Source organism: Aplidium turbinatum, chromosome 15, assembly GCF_918807975.1.
Source record: "Aplidium turbinatum chromosome 15, kaAplTurb1.1, whole genome shotgun sequence".
NCBI lineage: Eukaryota > Metazoa > Chordata > Ascidiacea > Aplousobranchia > Polyclinidae > Aplidium > Aplidium turbinatum.
Genome location: NC_137486.1, coordinates 22814025 through 22830666, shown reverse-complemented (window position 1 = coordinate 22830666; position 16642 = coordinate 22814025). Strand labels below are relative to the sequence as shown.

At 37.3% G+C, this 16642-nt stretch overlaps 1 pseudogene; it reads right to left on the bottom strand.

The window, feature by feature from the left end:
- Positions 1-15356: 15356 nt before the first annotated feature.
- LOC145784658 (uncharacterized) lies at positions 15357-16102 on the bottom strand (annotated as a pseudogene).
- Positions 16103-16642: the final 540 nt, after the last annotated feature.

Below are 16642 nucleotides of genomic sequence, written 5' to 3'. Positions count from 1 at the left end.
TGAACTTGTACACGACATTTGAACACAAGTAGGAGGGAGTCCTAGATTTAAGCTGAAAATAATAGCCAACTACATTTTGCATTTCGTTTTTCAATTCAGTGTTTAGATCAGTCATTCATTTTCATTGTAGATATGATAAGCAGTTATTTTTTGTTACTTGATAAGGGCTAACGTGTGTATGGCCGAAAACGTTTGTAGCTTATAGTTTATGTTCAATTTTAATCCATTATGTTAAATGCCGTGTGGTTGCTTGGTTGTATATGTCAGTTACAAAAGACGAGTTTCTTTGGAAAACTTACAAAAATCAAACAAAGTCTTCTATTGGAAAAACATCACCGACATACCGCCGAAAATTCCACCGACATCTTTTCAAGTTACAGTACGAGTTTGAGCATTTGCACACAAATTTTGCGTTAGGAGGGATTACTGTTCATGAAAGGAAGAAATCCGCAATAATTTATTGCGTCACATTAACGGAACAATAGATAAGAAATTTCTCGCAATAAGCCACGTTACGTTTTAGCATAAAATGGCAAAACTGTCGGGAAAATCCGGATAAAGCGATAGAGAAAGCGCAACTTTTGTCCGGAATAGGCGAAGATCCGGATTAAACAATCCGGATAATCCGAAGCCGTTTCTCAAGAAAAAGATTACAAATCATTTGTACTTCCAGTTTCATCCGGATTAGGCGAAGATCCGGATTAACCGAGTTCTACTGTATTCTCAAAGATTTGTTGTATCCACGAATTTCCCCAACTGTGCAATTACGCATTTAGGGATTTCTCCGTAAACCACAAAATCCTTGCTCTCAATCACGATCCTTGTCAGTATGTTTAAAATTGTTGGAGTTTTCGGTTGAAATTAATTCTTTGTAAAGTAAAGTAGCCATGGGAGAGTAAAACATTTTGGGGGGGGGGCGAACATAATTTGCCCAAATTTTTCAAAATTTGCCTAAATTTTGTCTTTGCGTATATATTTTCAAAAATACAAAATTACTCACAATCTCTGAGAGTCATCAACTTGGCCATGTACAAAACACAAGCAAAAAAAAGGAAGTGGCTATTTTTACCCAATGAGGTGTTGCCAGAGTTAGGATTAAAGTTAGGAAGGGCTAGAGTTAGGAATAAGTTTAGGGTATTGATCTTTGCCCACTGCCCAAGACTAAAAAAATTTTCCAAATACAAGGTTTTGTTTTCAACAGCTTTGAACTTTGCTCAAGTTAGGGAAGAATTCCTTATCTGGCAACACTATTGAGGCTATTCTTACACTATATAGTGTAAATATAGCCACAGCCAAAAAAAACACGTACAACAGCAAAACGCTGAACTTACTTTAATCTACGTTCATAGACCTGTCTGTGTCCCAATTAAATAAACCATCAAATGAAAACATTCTTGTGTATCGCAAAAAAGTATACAGTATATTAAGCCTAACTGTATATTAAGCCTAAAAATTTGAACTGAGACTTCACCAATACCTGGATAACAATAATTGCTGAATATTCTTTTCACCAGATTATATTTGGTTGGTTTTGGTTTGGTTTTGAATCTTTATCCTCGGACTGACAAAGCCTTGATAGGTTATTCCTGGTACTTGTTCGCATACTTGTAGGCCTAGAGGCTCTTGACGCATGGCCGGTTACCGAGATTGGCAGAGTGAAGTTTTCCGATTGTTGAAGTCTTGTTGCCGAGAAATTATTCCATTCATTAGGTGCCGCTGAATGGAGAGCAGTCCTGAAATGCGTTGCTCAAACGCACACCCCGAGAGTCGAACCAGCGCCGCGTGATCTTGAGCCCGGCGCGTAACCACTGAGCTAACGGGGCGGACACCACTGAGGTAACGGGGCGGACGATCTCCAGCGGGCGAAAATCTCCAGCCCAACTTCAATAAAAGGCTTGACCAAAAGTAGCTCAATCTTTTCAATTCAAAGATAGGGGAAAGCCGTGTAATATGAACTGCTGTGTATTATGAACCCCCTGTTGTTTTCAGAAAACGTGGCAATAAAAATGTTTGATTTTTAACAGCTTGAATTAAGTAAGTTTGCTAGTCATTCGACCGAAAATGTTCTTGTTGAAAGTTGGTGTGTTGCTGAAGTTTTGGGGGTATGAAGGTTTAAAGCTTGTGTGATATTATTTTGCAGATGGAGAAATTGTTGTTTTTTTTATCAGTATATCAATGGACTTGCAATTTTTTGATTAATATACCCTCAAATAAACTTGATGATGGAAATCACAACAAGTTTTGTTTAAAAAATGCATTATTTAGTTGATTATCAGCATTTTAACTGGAATCACCACAAGTGTGTAACATGAACCCTAGCTGAATGTGTAATATGAACCCAGGTTCATATTATCAAGTGCTTTGTGATGGTGTAATGAATTTTTGTAAACTGGGGTTCTGTGAACTGGGGTGGTTCTGGGTTCTGTAAACTGGGTTCAGACTTCAATTTTACCAGCATTTTCAATGCACTGCACGTCATTCGATAAATGTTGCTTATCGTTTTGTGAATTTAATGCTTACTTTTAAAAAGTAGTGCATGTTTACTAAAATTGGTGTAAATTATTTGAAAACCTTATGGTAATAAATTTTGTTATGCTGCACATGTAATGTGGCTTGCTTTAGTGCAGTTTTTGTGTAGTCAATCTACCTCTATTCAGCAATGATTCAAAGCGGTTCATATTACACATCACAGGGGTTCATATTACACAGAGGGTTGTGTAATATGAACTCTTTTGGTAAATTAATAAAATTGAAATAACTTTTTTATTACAAAATATCACATACTAATATATTGATGGGGAATAGGTATGCACGTTAGCTTGCTATTCTGTAAATATTGTCCATATTTTCATTGCAGTTGTGAAATTAGGAACGTTTATTGTTAGGGGGTTCATAATACACGGCTTTCCCTAGTCCAAAGACTCAATATTTGTCATTTTGCATTGAAAAAAAATAGAATGACAATCCATTAACTTATCAAACCAGTAACATTACTTAATCCATGCTGCTTTACATCCTACAGCCTGAAAAGAATTTGACAGTTTACCATGCTATGTGCATCAAACTTCCACCTTTGAACAAAACTACTTTTGATACCAAAAATATTGATATCATATTACAATGAAATCATAGTCAATGCTTTTCAGAAGATCATTACAAAGATAATCTTACTTCACAATGAAGCAGCTAGGCCTACTCAAATCACAAGCACTGAAGAAAAATGACTCCCAGATACTGTCACAATCAAGGTGCAATGCCTCGCGATGGCTTGCTTTGTATCTTCAACGAGCGTGTTGTTTTGATTGTAGAATTCTGGTGCGATGTGTTATTATCGGTTATGACCTGAAGTAACCTCTGATTACGAAATCTGTATTATGTAACGTGTTTTCTGGAATCATTTTCCCTACGTGACCTTCTAGAGACTTCTGTTGTTTACATTTAAATGCTACGTGACCGAACGATGGTTCTTTATGATGTAACCTTCTCGAAGTTACTGGACTGAACAGCCAACTATAAATAGTGGTGTAGTTTGTGTAATGAATATTCTGAGATTATTATTATGGTGATTATTATGATGATTATTATTGAGTTGATTATGAGAGTTGTGCTATGGGTTGTGGATTGGTAGTTGATGCAGAAATTAGAGTTATTTGAGAAGCCGTTCGTTAAAGTTCTTCAAGAAGTCAGATTATCATTTCGCTAGTAGAATTATTCGACATTTAATTGACTGCTTTTCGGTTGACCCATTAAACTACGTCATTGAATCTTTCCAAGTCTTTTTCCTGGTAAGAGATAGAAAGAAAGCATGACATTCTGGGGGCTCGTCCGGGAAAAACCGAAAAAGAATATAACCGAAAAACCGAAGAATATCGAAGATTTATTGAAAGAATAATAAATTAATGTCAAAATGGCGGATACTGTCAAACATGAGATGATTGAAGACTTAGGGAGCATGGCTGAACGAATGGGGCTGACTGGTAATGAGAAGTCTCAGTTTGTGATGGAAGAGTATCACAAGATAATGGCCCAAAAAGCTCAGCGAGAAGCCGACGAAAGAGAAGATAGAAGAGCTGCTCGTGAAATAAGGAAAGCAGAACTTGAAGCTGAAGAAAAACGAGCACAGCGTGAGGCTGAAGCTGCACAACTTGAAGCAGAGGAGAAGCGGGCGCAGCGCGAAGCTGAAGAAAAACAAGCTCAACGAGAAGCTGAAGAGAAACAAGCGCAGCGCGAAGCTGAAGCTGAAGAAAAACAAGCTCAACGAGAAGCTGAAGAGAAACAAGCGCAGCGCGAAGCTGAAGCTGAAGAAAAACAAGCTCAACGAGAAGCTGAAGAGAAACAAGCGCAGCGCGAAGCAGAAGCTGAAGAAAGAAGAGCGCAATATGAATTGGAAAAGTTAAAACTTGAATTAGAAAGACAAAAGCTGGACATTGGTGAGCGATCTAATTCTACTAATGATAATGCTCGAGATGTTATTGTGGCGCAAGTGAGACGTCCAGATTTGCCATCATTTGTTGAAGAAAAAGATGAGTTGGATAGTTATTTGTTAAGATTTGAAAGATATGCTACAATAGCCAAATTAGAGAAGTCGACGTGGGCTACCCAGCTAAGCATGTTATTATCGGGACAAGCTCTTGATGTTTATTCAAGACTTTCGCAAGAAGAAGCCATGAACTACGACAGATTGAAGTTAGCTCTGTTAAAGCGATACAATTTTACCGAGCATGGATACCGTCAAAGATTCCGTGAGGCAAAGCCTGAACGACACGAAAGCCCAGGTCAATTTATTGAACGTTTAAGAAACCTTTTGTTAAAATGGTTTGAGCTTTCGGGGGCTGATCAATCATTGGACGGATTGGCAAACCTTATAGTTAAGGAACAATTCACAGATTCATGTTCAAAAGATCTGTCTGTTTATCTAATGGAGAGAAGTCCAAAGACTCTAGAAGAGATAGCCAGTGTGGCGGAACAGTATTTAGTTGCTCATGATGAGAAGTTGTCGACTGAAGAGACGTTGTCATGCGATGATGACGAGGAGCAAACAAATAATTCTAAAGGAGGTGCGGTTCCAAGAGAAGTACGTTGTTTTAATTGTAATGGCTTAGGTCATAAGGCTGTTAACTGCCGGAAGAAGACTAACAGAAATCATCAGGAATCGAGGAAGTGGTGCAATCGTTGCAATAGGCAAGGACACGAAGCGAAGGAATGCAAGGACAACTCGTTTTCCCGATCCAATCAGTCTGGAAAAGATAAAGACACGGACGTTTATCGATGCGGTTGTGCGTTAATGATTCCTGAACCCAAGCTTGACGAGGAGAAACCGGATGAAGATGTTTGCGGAAAAATAATACCTGAAGATTACCTGCCAGTAGTAGATGGAAAAGTTGGAAACAAAAAGGTAAAAGTTTTACGTGATTCTGGTTCTACTGGTATAATAGTGAGGAGAGATTTGGTTAAAGACAGTCAATTAACGGGAAAAACTGGAATTGTGATGTCAATAAATAACACTTCAATTCAAGGACCGTTAGCGAGGATATATATCGAAACTCCATATTGTAGTGGGACTGTGAAAGCGTTATGTTTACAAAACTCTTTAGTTGATCTTATAATCGGAAATGTTATTGAGAGAGATTCTGAAGTTACTTGTTATTCTTGTGGCAAGAATGGTCACTTTGCTCGAGATTGTTCTGCAGATAATCAGCAACGATCTCACGATGACGGATATTACGAGCGCGATGAACCGAGGAGAAGAGGCAGGCGACGACCATTTGGAGTTTGCTATAGATGCGGTAGACGCGGACACTTCGCCAGGGAGTGCGTTGCTGACGGCGGACATTCGGAAAATAGACGTTGCCGTGACAACCACTGCTACCGATGTGGGGAGATTGGACACATAGCCAGGAGCTGCTCTTTTGATGAAAAGGCTTGCTATAATTGTCATAAAGAAGGTCATCTCGCCAAGGACTGTCCGGAGAGGAGGTGTTTCCGATGTAAGAAGATGGGTCATCTTGCTCGCCGGTGCACTGAAGATGTTGAGAACGTTAGAGACTTTCGCAGTAAATGTGACTATAGTTTTGAGAAAGCTATCGTTGGTAGATCATGCAACGATGGACTTATGAGAATTGATTATTGAGTAATTAATTGTTTTGTGGTGTGTTTTGTATTGATTGTGTTGTTATATTGTTTGCAACAATATTCTAAGGGGGGGCGTATGTCACAATCAAGGTGCAATGCCTCGCGATGGCTTGCTTTGTATCTTCAACGAGTGTGTTGTTTTGATTGTAGAATTCTGGTGCGATGTGTTATTATCGGTTATGACCTGAAGTAACCTCTGATTACGAAATCTGTGTTATGTAACGTGTTTTCTGGAATCATTTTCCCTACGTGACCTTCTAGAGACTTCTGTTGTTTACATTTAAATGCTACGTGACCGAACGATGGTTCTTTATGATGTAACCTTCTCGAAGTTACTGGACTGAACAGCCAACTATAAATAGTGGTGTAGTTTGTGTAATGAATATTCTGAGATTATTATTATGGTGATTATTATGATGATTATTATTGAGTTGGTTATGAGAGTTGTGCTATGGGTTGTGGATTGGTAGTTGATGCAGAAATTAGAGTTATTTGAGAAGCCGTTCGTTAAAGTTCTTCAAGAAGTCAGATTATCATTTCGCTAGTAGAATTATTCGACATTTAATTGACTGCTTTTCGGTTGACCCATTAAACTACGTCATTGAATCTTTCCAAGTCTTTTTCCTGGTAAGAGATAGAAAGAAAGCGTGACAGATACTAACTTCAAACTCAATCGTTGCCACAAAATACAGACCATATTACCAAAACATGACACAAAAATAGCACTGTTTACATTGTCAGATATATTAACTGCATGAATTGGATGACAAAACAACATAACATGTGTCTTTATATTTGATTGTTGTTGCTCTAATACTGTGTCGTAGATAGTAAATAGCTGAGCATATCAACCCTGGGACTGGGAAAGACAAACAGCAGTTTATACAAAAAAATTCAATATAGAAAGAAGTTAAACCATAGCTCACAAAAACATGAAATTAAATACAGGAAAATTCACAACTTGTTTTCATTTAATATACTTTTTCACTTTGTACATAACTATAGATAGTGGCTGGGATCAACGCTCACAAAAGTGGTGTAACATATGTGGTCTCACAACTGTTGATTATTAAAGTTTATAACAAATGCTTATTTTGTTAGACCATATCTAAAAAAGATAAGCTATCTTTGTAGTATTTAAGTCAAGTTTTGCGAGCATAGCATAACTCATGGTAAAATTGACTTATCCAATAATTGGATATTTTTGCCCAAATATTTTTACAAACTACATTAGTGGCCTAGTGGGATATAGAGAAAAAACAAAAACTTCATAAGCTCACCAGAACCCAGCAGGGTTGCAAAATTCTACCAATGAAGGAATGTAGGCTAGTGTGATATTCTAATGAATATCTGTATGAAGCTTATCTCAGCTTTTCGAAGCAATATTTTGCATTTTTTTTCTGCAAATACTGAATCGAAACTTAACATTCTGCCCAAATTTTAATACCAAATACATAAGAGTTTTCAAAATTGTTGATACTCTGTTTTACATTCAAAGCAAAAAGTTTTTTAAACAAAATGGAACACTATAAAGTTACTAAACTGGTAGAATGTTGAAAAGTTATGGTAAAAATTGATTTGTCCAAATAATTAGACATTTTTGCCCAAATGATTTTTATAATCAACTACATTAGTAAGATATTGAGAAAAAAACAAGAAAACCTCACAAAGTTTCCAGTACACAGTAGGCTTTTAAATCTTACCCATGAAGAAATGCAGCCTACATGTTAGTGAATAAGTACAGTAATAAGCTTACCTCTGTTTCCCAACTGTGCTTTTTCACAGTTCTATTTTGCAGTTGTCGAATCGAAACTTATCATTCTACCCAGATTGCAATGCCACATGCAACAGTTTTCAAAGTCAGTGACAACTGACAATACATTTACATTCATTGGAAAATATTAATGTATCTCATAAATTACAACAATTATCATATGTACATAAAGTTTCTAAACTGGTGAGGCGTCGAAACATTGTGGTAAGTTTGATTTTCCCAAATAACTGGACATTTTTGCCCAAATTTGCGACATTTTTTTTCAGCGGGGTAGCGACTGCCCCCCTGCCCCCATCTCCTACGGCTATCGGCTATGATGTAGATGCAATTAGCTAGAAGTGATTACCACCAAAAAATATATATATATTCAGAATTAAAGAGTGGGTGAAGAAAAACATTTCGTGTTTTTAAAAAAAAAATCGTGGTTAGGGAAATCACTATACCCGGAAGAGGGCCCGGTACTTTACCATCTGACGGCTGTAGTGACTGTTTTAACCTCTGATGGCAATTCCTTTAGATCTGATTGTATCAAGATCTTGATAATGTTTGAAGTCGCGGGGAATCTTTTAAATCCGGGCCCCCTAAATATTCCGGGCCCGGGTCCAAAAGTACCACCTAGACCCCCCTGTCAACGCCCCTGGTTACAGGTCGGATAAAATATGGCGATATATTATCATAACCAGACGCTTTATTAGTATCTAGAAGACGTAATTCATTGTCTACTTCAGTTTCATCCGTTGGTTCGAAATAGATGGAAGATTTGACTCGATTATTTAGGTACCTGAGATAATCATCATCATTACTGGGTTCAACATTATCGGCCAAGTGTTTTCCAATTTTACAGAAATGATTATTGAAATTATCAGCTATGATATTTGGTTGGGAGACCTGTGTTCCTTCTACATTAATAGTACCAACAGTGGCTTGGGATGATTTTTTATTTGGTAAAAGCGAGTTAATAGTTTGCCATGTTTTCCTGGCATCATTACGATTTGTATATAGTTTTTGTTCGAAGTAATGCTTTTTTGCTAAATATTTTACTTTTGTTAGTTTATTAGAGTACTTTTTGTAAAGGAACCTACTTATGTCATTGCCCTTTAAGAAATGAGTTTTATACATCTTTTGCTTATTTTTAATGGACACATAAATTCCTTTAGATATCCAGGGTTTTCTATACAATTTAGCCTTTTTACGCGAGATTTTTCTAAGGGGTGCAATAGAGTGGTTCAAAAAAATACAATTTTCTCAGAATCTTCCTCCACAAGGCTTAAAATGTGCCATTTCCCCATAGAAGTGCCCTTGCAAAAAATTAGACTGATTGGAAGTCGTTTAAAGGTCAATCAGATTTTCACTTTTTTACCACATTCTGCCTATGTCAAACCCTATCGCACACAGGCCGATATTGTGTACAAGAATTACAGAGGGGGAAATGCCCGCTATCATCTTGAAAACCACAGCAGAGAATGAGCTAGACTTCTAAATGATGCACAATTAAACTTAGTGTGTATGTAAACAGATTTATTAACTTAACACCCAACAAAGCAAAAATCTTATTTCCATACTAAACTATCGGCAATTCGGCATCTACCATTATTATTGAAAAACACTCGAAACCGGCATTAGTCTCATCAGTCATCACTTCAATCATTTTCATGAGACTCAGAAACAGTACCAGTACCTACTGCAGTTAATAAGCATCTACAGGAAAAGGTTTCCGGTGCCAACCAAAGCAACCCTTAATCTCAACAAAGCCTGAAATGAGACTGTGACGAAAACAGTGGCCGAATGTCATATCTGATTTAACACCACAGTCCTTGATGCTAACATTGTATTTTAATTCATTTATCGTGATATGGATGTCTCTTTGTGATAAAAGGAAAATTGTATTATGTTTAAACTTATTTAACCTATCAAAATAATTGAAGTGATGACTGATGAGACTACTGCTGGTTTCGAGTGTTTTTCAATAAAAATGGTAGATGCCGAATTGCCGATAGTTTAGTATGAAAATAAGATTTTTGCTTTGTTGGGTGTTAAGTTAATAAATCTGTTTACATACACACGAAGTTTAATTATGCATCATATAGAAGTCTAGCTCATTCTCTGCTGTGGTTTTCAAAACAATAGGGGGCATTCCCTCTCTGTAAGTCTTGCACACAATATCGGCCTGTGTGCGATAGGGTTTGGCATAGGCAGAAAGTGGTAAAAAAGTGAAAATCTGATTGACCTCTAAACGACTTCCAATCAGTCTAATTTTTTGCAAGGGCACTTCTATGGGAAAATGGCACATTTTAAGCCTTGTGGAGGAAGATTCCGAGAAAATTGTGTTTTTTGAACCACTCTAGGGTGCATGATTATCTATTACATTTAGACTTATTAGGAGAATTTATCGTTTAGACTTACAGATGATATAGCCGTAAGGCAAGGCATGAATTTTTCCACACAATCAGAAATTTCTTGGCAATAACTTTCCAATTCAAAACTTCGTTTGTCGCGTGATTAGATTGTTGAATACTTAGATGAGGAATTGCAACTCGTGATGAGACAGAAAACTGGATAATGGTCAGTCATATCGTAATTAATAACTCCCGGGGTTAAACAATGAGAGATGTCATTGGTAAGGATATGATCGATGATGGTCGAAGATTTTTCAGTAACTCTCGTGGGATTAGTTATTAAGGGATAAACTCCGTTGCTTGCAAGCATTGTAAGATAATTGTTTGCAAGGGAACATCTGTTGAAGTCAGAAATGTTTATATTAAAATCTCCGAGTATGAAGTAATTTTTCTTCGAGTTGTTTAGTTTGGACAAAGTAGCATCAACAGCTTCAACAAAGTTAGTTTGACTAGTTCTAGGGTGGCGATAAACTGCTCCAATTATAAGCTTACATTGAGAAGAGTCTATATCAATGCTAACCCATAGGTTTTCACAGTCGTTACTTTCAATTTGATATTCTGTTACAATGTTAAATTTATAATTATTCGAAATATAAATCAATACTCCTCCTGCCGAGGTATGAGAATTTTTAAACACATAATCATAACCTGTTAGTGATATGTTTACACATGGCACATCTCTAATCCGTGTTTCACTTATACAGATGACGTCAGGGGCTTTCTTAAAGGATTCAAGAAATTCATGTAGTAAATCAATGTTTTTTTGTATGGATCGGATGTTAACGTGCAATACCAGTAGCGATTTTTGTCGATTATTACTGAAGGTTGGAGTATCAGGATCATAGTAATTGCACAATTTAATATTAGAAGTCAATGAGGACGTAAGTGAATCATTCAAGTTAAATCTATTAGGAGTTCGTAGAGTTGCGTTAGCAATTTTAGTAGAGTCTAGGTACATGCGGCGCTCACGCAGAGTGCCTGAAAGTATTACAAAACAGAAATAAAAATTGGTGCCTCGAGCGCTAGGCTCATTTATGTCAGTTAGCTCGACTTATGGTAAGAAACAAACAGAACGTTACACAAGGAAAAAAATAACAATAATAGCAAACTTGTCAGCTTTCACCACAGCACCCATGTGGTCCAGGCCGTTATAAAAAGAACCAGTAGAACCACACGGATGCCACGGTGAACACCAACAGTTATCAGATATAATACTAAACATAAACATGTGGAAAAATAAATCCTGAGAAAATTAGGTACAAATTTAGTTCGAGGTTTCGTTGGATAGGTGCTTCACACCATTGACATACAAACAGTATTTACCTTCTGTCACTGACCAGTTTGTTTTCTTTTTTTCCGCTTTTGCTTTTTTGAATATCGGCAAAAGTTTCTTTTTTTGTTGTTGAAGTTCTTTTGGTAAATGTTCAGTCACATATACATATGAATTTTGAGCATCGGTTTTCCTTTTTTCGTTGAAGGTTTTTAGCTTGTAGAGAGACTTCATAAGTTCCTGCTTGTCAAAAATGTTGGTGAGTTTGACAATGATTGGTCTTGTTTGTTTCTGCTTGTTAGAATAGATTGGATGCTGAGGAAGCCGGTGTATGTCTGTGAGTTTGAGAGAATCAGGGTTTTTGTAGTCAAGAGCAGTTCTCAGAAATTTTCGAAATATGTCATCAGTTTCTTGTCGGGTTTCCCACGCTTTGCTCTCTTGTTCATTTAAGCCATGGATCAGAATGTTAAAGCGTTTGCTGTAGAGGTCCTTCATGATCAAATCTTCTTTTGTTTGCATTTCATAACGGGTCACTGAATTGGTTGGGTTTGTAATTTTTTCTTGCAAGAGTGCATTTGTTTCTTTGTCTTTGTCCATAAAGAATTCTAATGTTTCGATTCTCTTTGATAATTCCACTACTAAACTTTTATCAGCTTTGTTTTTGATACTCGTCTCCAGGTGACTGTGTTTTCGGTCAATTATTTCCTCAACTTTATTCAGTCTTTTATTCAGGTTTTGAAATTTGTCACTCATCTCCTCAAATTTGGATGCTAGATTGTTCAAGCTGTACAGAATTGTATCAAGCTTTGCTTCTACTTCTGACATGCTGCTTTGCCTCGAGTTATCGCGTATTCAGAAAAACGAACAAACTAACTGACGTGGGTTAAAGGCACAGTCGTGTGAGCGCTACCACTGCTTTCTAGAAACGTCCGCACAACAGCTTGCAAATTTCAGAGTTGTGTGTTGTGGAGGAATACCCATTGTTATCGCAAAAAGCAACTAGAATTTTATTGCCTTTTGCCAGGACCTACATGTGTGCGACAGCATTTTCAGCTCTTACCAACATGAAGACAAAATACAGGCCCAGTCTTTCCGTGGACCCTGACTTACGAGTTTGCCTTTCACAAATAACACGGAGAATTGATGACTTATGCAATAAGCAGCAATCCCATCCGTCCCATTAATGTTGTCAGTTTTTTAAATAAACAAAATTCGGTTTTATTCATTTTTACCTTTGTGTTGGGGGTCTGCGAATAAACAGATTCACAAATAGTGGTCCGTGGCCCGAAAAAGTTTGGGAAACCCTGGTCTAGTTTGTTAAGCAAAACAATGTATGTATTTTATTTGTACTTAGTAGCTTAGTTAGTAAGTCTGATATTATTGAAGTTAACAAATATATTAAGGCAAAACACAAGTTATATATTCTACATCTTGTATCCTAAGGCTTGCTTCACGTCGTATTTTGATTGTTACTAGGCCAGTAAACGTTAAATAGCCGTTCGTTTGAGTTGTAATCAACGTGATTGGTTTCAAATGGCGTTTATACAACTCAGAAATGTGCCTGAGATTACTTTCAGTTTTATCTATGTAATAAACTACACGATGTTAAATCTATAGGGGTTCCGCCGCTCAAAATTGCAAAAATATGTTTTTGCTGTAGGCTATCTTAAAAAGTAGAGCCAATTCGAAAAAAACAAGTGCATTTTCGGAATCAGGGGCCTCGAAATACCCTAAAATGACTCTCACATGCCGTGCCATTAAAAAAAAAATGTTTGTTTGCCTGTGTTATCTTTGATAGCTCAATGATAAAATCTAATCTTCAAACTTTTCTGTTGAGCCCACTGTTGATGGGCAGCACGTGTGGGTGTGGTTGCGTGTGATTGGTGGAGTAATCTATAAATTAATCTAATTGTTCTCTAAGGTTAATAATAATAATAATAATTAAAACAATGATATCATTACATATGATGCAGTGCATGCACATAGCCCTATACTGTATAATGCTGCAGATTATTTCTCCCAGGTTGGTATTATAACTGTGTGTGTATATTGCCTTTTTATTTGTGTGTACATCGCTATATTTTGTACAGCGCTATAGAGCAATTTAACAATTTTGTAATTTGTTTGGCCAAATCGGGCCCAAAAACGGAAATTTTTTGCTGGTTGGCACAAAAGGCAATCATAAAAAACAATGTATAAACGATTTGAAGTATTAGGAATACAGCAATGTTACGGGGGTCTGGGGGGAAAAGCTCCCCAAAAGTTTGATTAACTTTCACTGCTATGCCTTTGGGCCCACTACTTTTAAAGTGGTTCCTCCATCCCTGGGATGTACTGCACTGTAGTCGTTATCGCTGTCATAATCTTCTTCGGATTCGAAGGAAAAACTTGAATCAGATTCAGCCATTTTCAAACAAAAACTTAATGATAACTTAGTTACAACCTTGCAAATATCTAAAAATTTGCAAGTATTGTTAGATAAATGCTTGTAAAATTAAACAATTCTTGCAAATTTTTAGGTGTTACAAGGTCAATGCCTGCAACACAGAACAGCAGTGTAAAAAAATCCACTGTTTTTTTTCGGTAGAAAACCGAGAAAACCCTGACATTGCAGCATCTGAAAGATCAGGCCGCGAAAAGTCAGAACACAAATGCCCTGGAACAGAAATAGCTTCCCAGTTTCTTTGGTTGGTGGACATATTCTCCGGATCCGTTGTCAGCAGGACATTCAGCAGCTCTTTAACGTAACCTTAACAAAAATGTTAAGTGAATATCTTTAACTAGCAGTCTTTATGAGAAAATGACTTGTGCTAATTGGCAGTATAATTACTTCATATACACTTTCAATATTGAAGTACGTTACACCACATGTTGCACCTACGAATAACTTACGATATGTAGGTTCTGATTTTTTCTTTCTGAGCGAAAAGCTTCCTTCTTTATGTTTGAATTTTGGGAACGAAACCACAAAGCCAGATGAAGATCGATCGCTGTTTTCATTATAGTGTATGGCAGCCAAAAGTTGCCTGCATAACAGTAACTGCATTTTAGTGTGGCCTAACACAATGTATCTTCAACCAGTGACATCAATTAACAAACACACTAGAAATATGAACCCATCACAAGAATTAACAACCCCAGGGCACACAATAAAAAACTACTGAAATTGGGCAAACCTTGCTAACATTCCACGAAACGAGAAAGCTCTAAGTTTTGGTGTAAATTGAAGCAAAAGGCTATGGAAGGCTTCGAGACTTGATGTCTGCTGAAAAGTATTGAGCATCCTCATGTCTCGTAAATGAAGCTTGTTGTCAACTAGTTCAGCGAAGTTGCCATAAGCCTCTGATCCTATTAAAATTAAACAATGCATCACAAAGCGGTAGTGTCATTTTTCCATCCACACAAAACCGATACATTATTATGCGTACCAATTTTCAACCACTTTTTCTTTCTCGCCTCTTCTGGCTCCAGGATACCACGGCTGCAAGAAGGATACAACTCTTCACGGCCAGTATGAATATTTACAATGTAATGTTTAATCGATTGCCATTTCGCAACAACTAATGATTTGTTACCGGGTGATGATGCCGCACACCAGTATAAGTGGTTTATGACACTGGGCATCCAAGCAAGCAAATCGCTGCACTGCTTCTTTTTCGCTGCATTGAGCATGCGCTTTCGAAAGCCTGATAGAATAGAAAAGTACTTGTCAGTTTATTTTGAATAGGACTTCAAACGGCTGTTTGAGCTAAGATCATCTCTAAGTCATAATATCTAACTTGCTTCAACTTTGGGGTAGTAACAGAAATATCAATTGGAAAAGGTATCCCTCGGAATAACAATATATGCAACTTTGTGTACCTTTAGCAACATGCCAGACGTCAAAAACATGCTCAGTTTCGCTCATGTTGTCACGGACGTGCTTAATGATTTGTGGGTGACGATCAGTTACTTTCACCCTCACATCAAACCCACAATCTTCAATGAACTTCAAGCACCTGATCAGGCCAGCTTTCTCCATCGCATTGCTTCCCCCAACTTCATTGCTCTGTGTAAAAAGTAAACGCATTGAAAATCTGCAGAAAAACAAGTCTTCATGTTGCTCATTTCAAGATAAGGTATGGTAGGAAAAGCTAATATCATACAGTACGAAGTACCTGAACAAGTTGCAAATCAACCACTTTGTTTAACCGTGTGTCCATCACTGTGAGTGCCGAATTTAGCACAGTGACCAGGACTGTCGGCTCTTCCATCACCAGCTAAACAAAGGTCACCTCCATCATCTTCCAACGCTTGGAGCACTTCATTCTGCTCCGCTTGCCACAGTTGATATATGGTTGGCTGTATGTATTGCTTTGCCATTTTGTGGTAGGTGGTTTTTGAAAGCGATGCAATGTTCAGGTGGTCAAGCATCCTCAGCACTTTGACATAAGACAGGCCATTGCTAAGATCGAGCCAGCCAGAAGCAAATTTCCTGCCGGCATCTTGCCCATCGTCGGTTGACTTGACCAAGTCCTGAAATGTTGACATTTAGAGCAGCATTGGGAAACAGTGATGGAAGTGCCACGCCGTTGAATGGATACGTTTGAGGAATTCTGGCACACCATACATCTTTCAAATAATTCTAACAACTTTGAATGAAATACTAAATATTTCTCGTCATCAACTGGAGAATGGAGATGGACAAGATTTCAAGGAGTTGGCAGATCTAAAAAAACAAAAACATTACACCAATCATTGGGCCAACAAAAATTCAATAAAAACCAACAGAATCTACTTAGGACATTAAAATGCAGTACCGGTAGTGTAATAATAAAGTACCAGTACGGATTTTAAAGAGCCGTAAACATGGCATAGAACTGTACTCCTAAACACTTCACAAATCCAAATGTAGGATACACCAACACAAGAAAACAACATTACAAGTAAATAACCTGTAAATAGAAACCTTTTAAAACATACCCAGAATTCTCAAAATCATTGTCAATAGACATGTCCGAAAATGAATGAAATGAATAATCTGGATCATTTTTGTGATCATCAGCAAATGATAGGTTTTGCATATCATAT